Source organism: Hibiscus syriacus, unplaced genomic scaffold (genome assembly GCF_006381635.1).
Source record: "Hibiscus syriacus cultivar Baekdansim isolate YM2019G1 unplaced genomic scaffold, ASM638163v2 tig00117056_pilon, whole genome shotgun sequence".
NCBI lineage: Eukaryota > Viridiplantae > Streptophyta > Magnoliopsida > Malvales > Malvaceae > Hibiscus > Hibiscus syriacus.
In genome coordinates this window covers 6,376,847-6,389,012 of record NW_024063539.1, presented here as the reverse complement: position 1 = coordinate 6,389,012, position 12,166 = coordinate 6,376,847, and the positions used below count along the sequence as shown (strand labels likewise).

The 12,166-nt window shown below is 33.5% G+C and overlaps 1 pseudogene; it reads right to left on the bottom strand.

Moving 5' to 3' along the window:
• Positions 1 to 240: 240 nt before the first annotated feature.
• LOC120198466 lies at positions 241 to 6,564 on the bottom strand (annotated as a pseudogene).
• Positions 6,565 to 12,166: the final 5,602 nt, after the last annotated feature.

Below are 12,166 nucleotides of genomic sequence, written 5' to 3'. Positions count from 1 at the left end.
AAAATCACATCGGTTGACGAATTTTTTATATGTATATAATGCAAAGCAAGCACATTATACAGGACTTTCACCCAAAATTCCATAATCCATATCAACCAACGCAAAAACTTATAATTTTCCATCTTGAAGATAATAGTAAAACCAATCTATGAAAGCATTCTGTACTTTTAGACCCGATTTGCAATGAAGAATATATGCATTCGTTAGATTAACATCACAATAAAAATGATAACAGGGTCTCATCTTCCCTCTCCAATGATACTACGGAGCATTGGTTTTGTAAGATTTACTGGTTAAGTTTCTGCACCACCTGCTATGCTTGTACTACCGTAGCTGGTTTCACTTGCTCTAGTTGCCTCATTACTCATAAAGCTGCTTTCCTCGTCATCGAATTTCCATTCGGTCAAGTATCCGGGCTTTGAAACCACCCTACTCACTTCGGTGTCTCCTGAAAGCATAACCACGACACGGGACATGGCTGGCCTCTGCATTGGTGATGTCTGCGTGCACAAAAGAGCGATTCCGATCACACGCTGCACTTCTTCCTCGTCGAATTCAGATAAAATACTGTCTGCCAGTTCAACTTCCCGGTCATTTTCATGCAGGTGCCAGGCCTAATGGACCAGAAAGATGAAATGAAACATTCACACCAATCACCAGAGGATTGCCATGTTGGGTCCATTTAAAATACTAAGGTATATCCAATTAAAAATAAATCATACCCATTCAAGAAGGTACATCTGATTTTCCTCCAACCCTGAGTCGAAATTAGGTCTTCCGCTAACGATCTCTAGACACACGACATCGAAGGCAAACACGTCAGTCTTCTCTGTAAGGTGTCCACGCATGGCATACTCCGGTGCAAGGTATCCACTACATTGGTAATGACATATAAGGTGTTTATCGCCTGGATGCATAAACCATGTCGAAAAACAATAAATTTGGTCCAAAAAAATTAGTTTTGCTAGTCTTAAGATTCTTACATTGTCCCTGCAACACGAGTACTAATGTGGGTCTTCTTATCATCGTAAAGTTTGGCTAAACCGAAATCAGAGATTTTCGGGGTGAGATCAGAATCAAGCAAAATATGACTGGACTTGACATCTCTGTGCACAATGCGAATCCTTGATTCCTCATGAAGATAAGCTAAACCTCGTGCTACTCCCAAACATATATCATGCCGCATTGACCAGTTGAGATTCAATTTTTTGCCTGCTTCATGAAAGTCAGGTAAACTATACGTCCAATATGTTTCCAACTTGCTGTCTTAGAAAGAAAAAGCATATACTTTATTGACTCTATTTTCATACCAAATAATATTTGGTCTAGACTCTTGTTTTCCAGATACTCGTAAACAAGGAGACGTTGATCCGCCTCAATGCAGCAACCATGTAGCTTGACAAGGTTACGGTGTTGCGCAGCAGATATAGTGGCAATTTCTGTAACGAACTGGCTCTTGCCTTGCCGGGATACTGCAGACAATTGCTTGACAGCAATTGCTCTTCCATCATCAAGTGTTCCCTATGTAGTGAAATTAAAAAAAAGAAGATAAATAACAAGATATAACAAACTCAATCATTTGATCATCCTGGAGTTCCTTTGAAAGTCTTTTTAATGTCAGTCATGGTGAATTCATTATCATGTCGAATGCTCATGTCTTATTCCTACTCGTGTCACGTCCCTTTCCTCGTTTCCTCATTTTAACAATTATTGACAGACAAATGAAGAGGAACTGCTTCTGCTTTGTGAAATTGAAATTGACATAAAGGTTTTGTAATCTGAGATTAGTAATAGATCCATCGGTGTTATGGGATAATAGACTAAAAGTTACCTTATAGACTGGTCCAAACCCTCCCTCTCCAAGCTTATTTGCAGGACTGAAGTCCTCTGTAGCAGCTTTTAGTTAGGCATAACTGAAAGTGTACGGTCTAGCATCGATCCCTAGGAGCTCTGCAAATTCAAGAAAAAAGAATCATTGTAAAATTGCTGGTCTAAATATCAATTTGATCAGTCAGTGTTATATCGGATACACCAAAACTATGAAGTTTACCTTCATCATCTTGCATTTGGGGCCTTCGTCTCGTAAGATAGAAGAAAGCTGCAACCAGCTGCAATCCCCACAATCAAACCTGTCTGACTGTCCCCGCTGGTTGGAGCATTATTACTGACAGTAGGTTCGAAATCTGCATAAATCAGAGCAATTAGTATTACTGTAACACTATGCCTTAAACCAAAAAAAGTTTGTTGATTGCTGACCTGGGATAGCACTGATTGCTGAAATCAATGGTCCATATGTACCTTGAGCTGGGTCACAGCAAGTCCCTTTCCCAGCCCAAAACAGATGAATTTCAAGGAAGTTTTCTAATACCACATCCGTAAACTGACTTGTAACTGCTCGTCTGGGAAAACCACCGCTTCCCTCTTTATGTCAAAATCCTCTAAAACACGAATTCCCTGAAATAATCAATTTTTTTAAAAAAAGAACATAAAATGCCGATGTTTTTCTTATAAAAGAGTACGAGATGAATCACCTCAAAACACATAACATTCTTAAGCTAAAATGATAGCTATGTGTGTTATTTCTAGAGATGGACTACTGTCAATATATAAGCATGCTACTTGTTTAAGACTTATAGTTGGTATTAAAAACTTTAGCACCATCAGGAATATATCAATTTTCAGGGTAAAAGTTGAAGGGGCAGCACAGGAAGAACTTGAGAATGAGGTACGGACCTGGATATAAATATCGAAAACCCTCCCAAGACTTTCCCATCCAGTGGTATCTACGATTTGTGTTTCTGCAAATTGGAGCCTCACAGTATAGTTGCCATTCTCAAGCCCCAAACCATAGTACCTTAATGATGAAGCAGAGATCCGTGCTGTCTGGAATAGCTCCGAGTCTAGAGTGTTTGTGAACTGAGATCCTGAAGTAACTGTGTACTGAGGATTACTGGACCCAGCAAAATATCTAAAGTTACTGACTGCCCACCTATTTGTGTCCGTAACAAAATATGATGCTGGACCAAGTGTCTGGTTGTCTCTCTCAAACAGAGTCCTATCTGAAGATGTAATCTGCGGACCACCGCACTTTATTCCAAAGTTAAATTCTGCAAATAAACATGACAGATATACTCATCAACCACACTGAAAAGGGTGTTTTTAATAGAAAAAGTTAGCGTAATTTGCAACTCTCAATAAACCTCAAAGTTAGCCTTTGTTTGGTAATACCATTGAACACTCTTCCCCCACCGATTCAATATTAACAATGGAAACAAGTTAACCGAGTGAGCAACAAATATGGGAGACAAACAACACAGAAGAGGTCAACAAACAACCTACACCAATATAGTATTGAACATCCAACCTTTCAACTTCATCGACAAGTCGTAATAGCTCTAATACCATATTGAAAGCTTTGATACCAACTTCATCAATGTCCGGTATGTGTGAGGGAGATAATGAAGAACGATGATCAGTGTGTTTGACAAATTTTCCTTGAACCTAAGGACCACTGGTGGAACTTCTTTGAAACCTACGCTCAACAGTGAAATTTTATAGGCCGTTATGAGCACGACCGGAGTTTGTTTGAAGCCCTGCATGGCCGAATCTTACAGTACGAACTTCTGGCTGGGGCCATATATTTGTCACCCAGTGCTTTTCTTGGTTGTCGCTTGATGTTTTGCCTCTATAAGCACAAATCCTGAAATTTTGATTTCAGACCTAGAAAATAAAGATTTAATATGAAAATAATAGCTCAAACTATACTGTTTTTTATTTAGATGTTTAATTATTTTTTTTGTGCCTAACGTTATAAACGTTACAAAAAATATACTTCAACCGTAACGGTCGTTAGAAAATCTCGTTAAGTGATGTGTTGTATTCTGATAATTTAAAAAAAAATAAAAAAAAAATTATTATATTAAAAAGAATCCCTCCTCTCCTTCAACCTCTCCCTCTCCCTCTCCCTATCACACATCTTGAACTTGAAAATCCTTATGGGCAAGCGAAACAATACAGTCCAACCTCGTAATCTCCATTCAAAGAAAATTCATCAAGTAACTGAACATATCAAAACTGTGAGTACTAAGAAATTCCACAAATGCAATAATAATGAAATCATATGAAAAAGAAAAAAAAGATATATGTATACATCTGTAAATCCTACATTGCACTGTCCATTAGAGTAAGCTGAAGCAATACTAAGAAACACAGAAATAGCAGTGATTTTTAAAATAATATTTTAAAAATATAATAATTTTTTTAATAATTTTTTTAAATAAAATATTTGAAATTATTAGAATACGAAACGTGTCATTTAACGAGATTTTTTAACAATCATTATGGTTGGAGTACCTAAAATGATAACATTTGTAACTTTAAGTATCTGAATTGATCGAAAAATAATTTAAATATCTAAATAAAAAAATATATACTTTAAACACTTATTTTTATATTAAGCCAAAATAAATGTATTGAATTTGACTTGTCACCACATTATCCAATCTCTTCCTTTTGCTACAAATTTGACTCTTTCCCCTCCCCCCTTTTTTTTTTTTTGGCTATAAACATAATTAGGAACCTTCTCTCTGCTTTCAATTTATTGGTTTTTTGGCGTAGCATAAATAGGTTAATTTAGGTCAATACTGTAAAAAAACAAAAGGTAAATAGGGATGCATGGGAATTCCCTTGGGACAAAATAATTTATCCATTTTCCATTTTTAAAATCAATAATGAAAGATTGTCTGTAACTTCTTTTATAAAGTAGACTATTGTAAAAAGATTCTCTTTCCAAGGTATTTGGAAGTGAATTGAGTTATATGTAAGTGACATATATCATAAAATTAATTAGTAAAAATAATGAAACCCTTCACTATTTAAAAAAAACAGTTTAAGAACACCAGCTCAAATAGAAAATGAACGGTTAGGCTAGATTTTATCTTCTCTGATTATCGCCAAAATGAATCAACAATGCGAAGACTTCATAAATCAATAACATTTAACTGTAACTTCACTTGATCAGAAGTTGCATGATTCATAATCTCATCAGGAAACTAAATATGAGGATATTAAGTTCATTAAGTAAGCACATCCTGGTTTGTGCAACGATGGTAAACCTTCTTTCTAGACAAATTCAGATATTCGCTGAAGCATTCTACTTTTTATTTAAAAAAAAGAATTCGCCAAAAGAGATGATAGAAGGAGGAAATAAATTAAACTCCAAAAGGCATCACAAAACCAACAGGCCATAAATAGCTCATTTCTTCTCCACGAGCCCTAAATATTGCTTCAACTTCTGGGGACATATAAAACCATGTAGCGGTGAGAGGAAGCCCATCTAAACCGGGTGCAGTGGAGGAACTTCCCTGAACCCCAGGTGCAGTGCTAGAACTTCCCTGAACCGCCGGTGCAGAGGTTGAACTTCCCTGTACCGCAGGGGCAGTGACGGAGCTTCCCTGAACCGGAGGTGCTGTGACGGAATGTTCTTGAATCCCACGTACATGGCCAACTTCATTTACCTACTCATGATTAGGTGATATGTCGAGATAGATTGTTAAATCCCATTAATCAGAGGTGGTCTTGACCATTACCATAGTGAATCGAATTTGCAATTGGTTACTTTTGTTTTATAACGATTGTAACTAAATTTCATTAAAAAAATAATGGAATGAATCATAATTATAATACAGCTAAATATAGAGAGAAAAATGAGGATAATAGTCACATAAAGAAAACTCGTACATATTAAACATAAAGATACGAAGAAAAACGAAAATTTTCATTAAGAATGACATATAACGTCAAAAGAATCCAGTAACCTTTATAAAAACTCATTGTCTTTGTCGAACGAAACGTTTTACGAAGTGATAAAGGAGAGGTGAGCGAATCAAGCTATCTGGCATACTGCTCCGCTATACAATTCTAATTTATCGACAAACAACCTTTTACCAAAGAGGAGATCTGATTATACGTGTAGTCACCATTTTCAACCATTATATTATTATTATTATTATTTGTCACAAACCAGAGCGTAACATTCTAGCCCAATGCCCAATTACAAACCCAAACTCGGGCTCAAACCAAAAGTTGAAACCCTAGCCCAACTCTTAATCTAACCCTATCCCCAATGTATCTTTTCAGCTGCCGTCGCCGCCAAAGTTGATTCCCACAGCCGTCGACCGAGTTTGTCCCACGTCCAACCGCGTCGGTCGTCGTCGCCGTCAAGCCTAGTCGAACCAAATCTCATCAGAAATCTCAACAAAACCCCAAAAAATATGGGGCATTAAAAATACAAATCATCACCATATAAAATCTCAACAAAACATTGATTGTCAGAGAAACAAGTAAGGATTAGGATTTTTTTAAATTTTTATATATGTAAAATTTCGGGTATAAAACCCCAAAAATCAACATATAAAAGGGATTCTTCCTCCCTCATTTTCGAAATACAAAAGCAAAAAAAATTGAAGGTAAAAACTTTTTCTTTCATTTTTTAGCAATTTCGAAATAAAAAAAATTCAAAGAATTTACCTGAGAGGTGTAGTCGAAACCAAAGGGTTGGTTCATCTTCGCAGTGGTCGGAGTTGGGAAGTCGAGGGGAGGTTTTTTAGGAGTGTTTAGGTGTTGTTTTGGGGTTATAGGTTTTGGTTTTAGTTTAGGTGAGTAGATCGAAGTGTTTAGGGTGTTTCGAGGTTCAATTTTAAGATCGTCGGTAGGAAAACTGAAGCATTGAAGGGATTTTGGAGTATTTCAATCCCTTTTTTGGTGGTTTTGACCCATATCAAGGTTTAAGAGAGTGTAACAAAGGTTGTAGGGTTATTCAGGGTTTGATTTAGGAACTCCGACCATCGTGGATGGTGGTCGGAGCAGCGGTCGGGATGGAACAGTAGGGTCCGACGATGTTACCCAGCTAGAAGAGAAGAGGGAGTTGAGGGAGAAAAGAGAGCTTTTTTAGGTCAGATTACAAATGAAATAAAAGGTGAAAAGTGGGTTTTATAGTAGAAGTTTAGGGGTAAATCGCGTATAAATCCCCTAACTTTCTCCCGGTTTTTACATTTTCGTCCTTGACCTTGTGTTTTTTATATTTTAATTTCGAAACTTTTGTCTCTATTGTGTGATTTTCCCTTTTATTTCAATAATGTAGGTTGAAATAAATAATTGGTAGAATTGTATTGTAATCCCTCTAACTCTTTCGTGTTTTTGTATTTCGGTCACCTGCAGTGATTGTTTTAATTTTATTTTAATCTACTGGTCTAATCTTGTATTTTTTTCATTTTTTATTAGTGCATATTTGGCTTATAAAAATAGAAAATCACCATTTAGTCCCCCTATCTTACATGTGTTTTCACAGTTTGGTCACTAATTTGGACCCTTTTGATTTTATTTCAAATTGCAAGATCTATTTATTGTAATTTCCCTTCTTATTTTGTGAAGTAGTAACTGCTAGGTTTTAAAATGGAAAATTACTCTTAGATCCCCTTAGTTTACCATTGTTTTTATGTTTTGTTCATTGCTTTATTTTTGAAATTACATGCTTAATTTTAAATTATTTTATATTGGTCTCTTTTTTGAGCTTGTATGATTATTTTTAATTTAGCCCTAAATTATTCTGTATGTTTTAATTTAATCCCTAGAATAATTTTTATTGATTAACTTAATACTAATTTGGTTTAATAAAGTCAATTTTATATTTTTTAGTTATTCATTAGTTTTTAAGGCAATGTTGATTTACCAAGTAATCAATGGTATATCTCTCGCAAGTATGCTCAGGGGTGACTACAAGTGATTCCCGAAATTGGTCGACATCATTTTCAATACCGCATCATGGCAATATCTGGTTATTCGGCATAATAGTTGATTTCCCGCATTCATGCTAAGGATGAATACTATTGGCTTAAATAAACGAACATCCTTTTCAACTATGCATCCATAATGAATATTCGATTAAATAAAATTCAAACTAAGAATTTCTAATTTTAAATATAGGGTAATCAAGTAGGTAGCGATTTTTGACACTGTGTGGGTGCTAATCCTTTCCCACGAGTAATTGACTCTTGAACCCATTTTCTGGTTTTTGTATACCCTAAACTTGGTATTTGATAAAAGAAAATGTTTTATTAAAATTACTCAGCTTTTATGGTGCCATGATCGCACCTTAAAATGATTGGTGGCGACTCCTCACAATTTCAAAATCTTTTCAAAGAAAAATCCTAAGTAGTACAATTTTCCCCCACACAGGCGAAAAACGGTGACGAAAATACGTGACTATCGACAAACCAATCATAAAACAAATATCGTGAGGATCTTTGTACGAGCACTAAAATGACTGCAAATGCATGCGGAAAACATACCAAAAGTCATAAGAAACATGACACAAGAGTAAAGAAAAAACATATCCAAGATTACTAGAGAAAAACATGTCACAATAACAAATATTCTTATTCATTTCATCTCTTAGAATGAAAATAACTTCAATCAAAATACTTGACATCATTATAGTAAAAGTCTTAATTCCAAAGGAAATTTTACTGCAAGACATGAAAAGAGAAATCGTAAGCGTCTATATTATAAAATTGGTTTTCGAAGAAATCAAAAAGATATATGTGATAAAATCGTAAACATAAAATACAACCCTAATTAAAATTTTTTGTTCTTTTAATATAAAATTGATTCCACTTAAAATATGATCAAAGAGGTTTAGGTCGATAAAAAACAATTAATTATTTTGATAAAATTGTTTAATTTTTTAATATTTTATAAATATTTTTAAATTTTTAATAATTTATAATTTATCATTATATGTTAGGAGTAATATTTAAAAATATATTTATTTTTTAAATTTTAAAAAATTATAATATTTTTAGTAAGTTTTGAATATTTTAGTTTTTAAAATTTTATTTTTTAAAAGATTAAATAAACACTCATTTTTAGGAAAAATACTTAAATCTTTTATCATGTTAATATTTACATATTTTTTTACACAAATAAAAGCAGTTAATTTTATTTAAAAAATCTAAAATTACAATAAAAGCTTAAGTAAACTAATCATATAATTAGGATTTTTTTTATTATGAATGACACAAAACTAACCACTTAAGATAAAAATAAATACCACACAAGGAAAATGTTAAAAAACATAATCAAAAAACTAAATAAACGTGATCAGCCGTAACGATGTCAAATTAATCTTCAGAAAACTAAATGATAAAATTAGTCAAACAACCGATAAAAAAGACTGAATGGTCGACCATCAGCATTAAGACTAGTTTCGACGTTGCCAGCAAACCAAGACAGAGACGAAGGCAAACCGCGACAGAGTAAGAAGAAAAACTAGGAGTTACTTCAAAGGAAACTCTATGTACATATAAATCATCGTCAATCATATAACAGTCACGACGATATTTAATGATAAAGAAGTTTAAGGGTTGTGAATATGAAAGAGGACAATTTTATAATTGCAAAACTATGATTGTGGAATTGGGTTTCCAAAGTTAGTGTGTTGTCAATACATTAGAAAGCAACATACGTTTTTGTTATTTTATTTTATTTTAAATAACTCATCAGTTTTATTGAATGATAAAAAAGCATACAACACACTGCCCACAGAACACAACAGCAGACACAGAACATCACATAACAAGGAGATAATCTCCAACAGACATCCCAAAAGACATGCAATCACCACTGGGCCATAAACAACTCATCTCTGCTCACCCGGCCCCATCCTTATCCAATGCATCGGTTGCTTATTTTCGCGGATCAACTCCACGAGCCCTAAATATGGCTGCAACTTCGGGGGACATATATGGCCATGTAGCGGTGATAGGAGGCCCATCTATACCGGGTGCATTGGAGGATTTTCCTTGAACCCCGGGTGCAGTGCTGGAACCTCCCTGAACCGCCGGTGCAGTAGTTGAGCTCCCCTGAACCGAAGGTGCAGTGACGGAACTTCCCTGAATCGCAGGTGCGGTGACGGAACTTCCTTGAATCCCACGTACATCTGGGGCGTCGTCCAACACTTTTCCTGGTTGCCTCTCCATATTAAGCAGTGGTAGGAGTGTGGGAAAATACTACGTTGTTGTTGTTGGATCCCTATTTCTTCAGTCTTATATACATAAATTTCTGCAAATATTTTGTTATAGAAAAATGGGGGAAAAAATACAAATTCTGAATTCTACTGAACTTTCGGTTTGAGCTCATTACGCAGATGCTTCCTTCTTCCACATTTTTTACGTAATGAGGAACCTTCTCTCCTCTTTCAATAGATTAAATTTTTTGTTTTACACTGCATATTCAAATTTCTTCTTATTTTTTTATTCATCCATCTGTAACAGTAGAACACGTTTACTTTCAATAGACTCTGTAGTGTGGCATTGACCCAGGTCAATTAGATATTAGTATTTTATGACCAACTAGTCTACAGAGTTATAATATTTGTTTATTTCTAATATTTTTTAAAAAAAATGTATTAAATTATATTTTGTTCCCATTATATCACGTGCCTACCATTCCGGGAAACCGGGTTTGCTTCTTCCATCTATCTTCTTCTCCCTTTGTTCGAGACTTTTTAGCTGTGAACCAAACTCAACTACTCTATTTTTTTAATATTGGCTACAATTTCATATTTTTTTATATTGATTTGCCGTACAAGAATCTAAAATTAAAAAAAAAACATTTAAAATATCGATTACGTTTATTTGCAATTTACTTTGGTATGTAACAGTAGAGTAGATGTACAGTTGTGTGGCATTGATGGAGGTCAATTAGATATTAGTATTTTATGACCCACTAGTCTACAGAGTTATAAGATTTGTTTATTTCTAATCTTTTTTAAAAAAATGTATTAAATTATATTTTGTTCCCATTATATCATGTGACTATCATGTAGTGTCTTCCATTTGTCTGAAGATACCATGTAGTTGTGGGGTATTCTTCATTTGCCTGAAGATATAGTCGTGGAATCTTCATGTTTGACTTGAAGACGCGTGGAGCACTTAACATCTTTAAGTTAGTATTATGCAATTCACCTTAGATGAGAAAATAATCCCCGAATTTTATTATATTGGGAATTTTTTCCCCGCATCATTTACTCAACTATTTTATCGTATTACATAATGTGATTTTTTTTACATATTGCTCATTTTCTTTTCTTATTTTTATCCTTTTATAATTTGTTTAAATTTCTTTCCTAAGTTAATTTACAGATTAGCATAAAAAACTGGAGATGGGAAACCTATAAGAAGTTGTGTCCTTATTTAGTAAAATGCCAAATAAATTTTAGGCTTCTCTTAGAATATCCTAGGTATGTTTTATGGTATGTACTTGCCACTTGGGGTTTATGTTTATCTCCTAACACTATGTAAAACTATAAGATAATATTTGTTTAATTTTTTTTAGATATTGGCATATACATACATTTTTAGACGTAGATGTTTAAATGCATAATCTCTAGAAAAATAATATTGCCCTTAATCATTAAGACCATTTTAAAAATAATAATTTTAAAATTTCAATTTAAATTATCTTTTCAGAATAATAACATACCTTACTGTTATATGTAATATTTATCAGTAATTTTAAACTATTTTTAATTGTTGTTGATTAATAAAAGGGAACAACCACAGCCAATTCCCAAATGTATTAGGAACCACTATTACATTATCATTGATTTGCTGAAAACAGAAGCTCATCTAAGTTTGTCTTTAATTAATGTGTCATTTTTCTCATCTATGTATGATAGTATGCTAGCTAACTTACTTGAATAGTAGTAGGTTTTATTTAGGTAAATGAATTAAAAAATTTATTAATTGGGTCAATTATTTATTTAAATGGTATCAATTCATTGACATGATAATTAAGTAAATTTGTCTAATTATAAATTTGGTTCTCATTATTCATACATTTTATCAATTTATTATTATTTTTAATTTAATTCAACAAGTTGATAGATTACATAACAACAAATATTTTTATTAAATATAACAACAAATAACTTAATGGATATTATTTAAATAATTAAATTACATAATTTACGAAATTAATAAATCAACGGTTTACCCCGTTATAGTTTACTCTTTTTACTCTTCCTTGGAAAAAAACCAAAATTATGTTTTGTCTTCTCTTCTAATGTCTCATGTTATGGTGCAAAAGAAAAATATAGATTTGACAG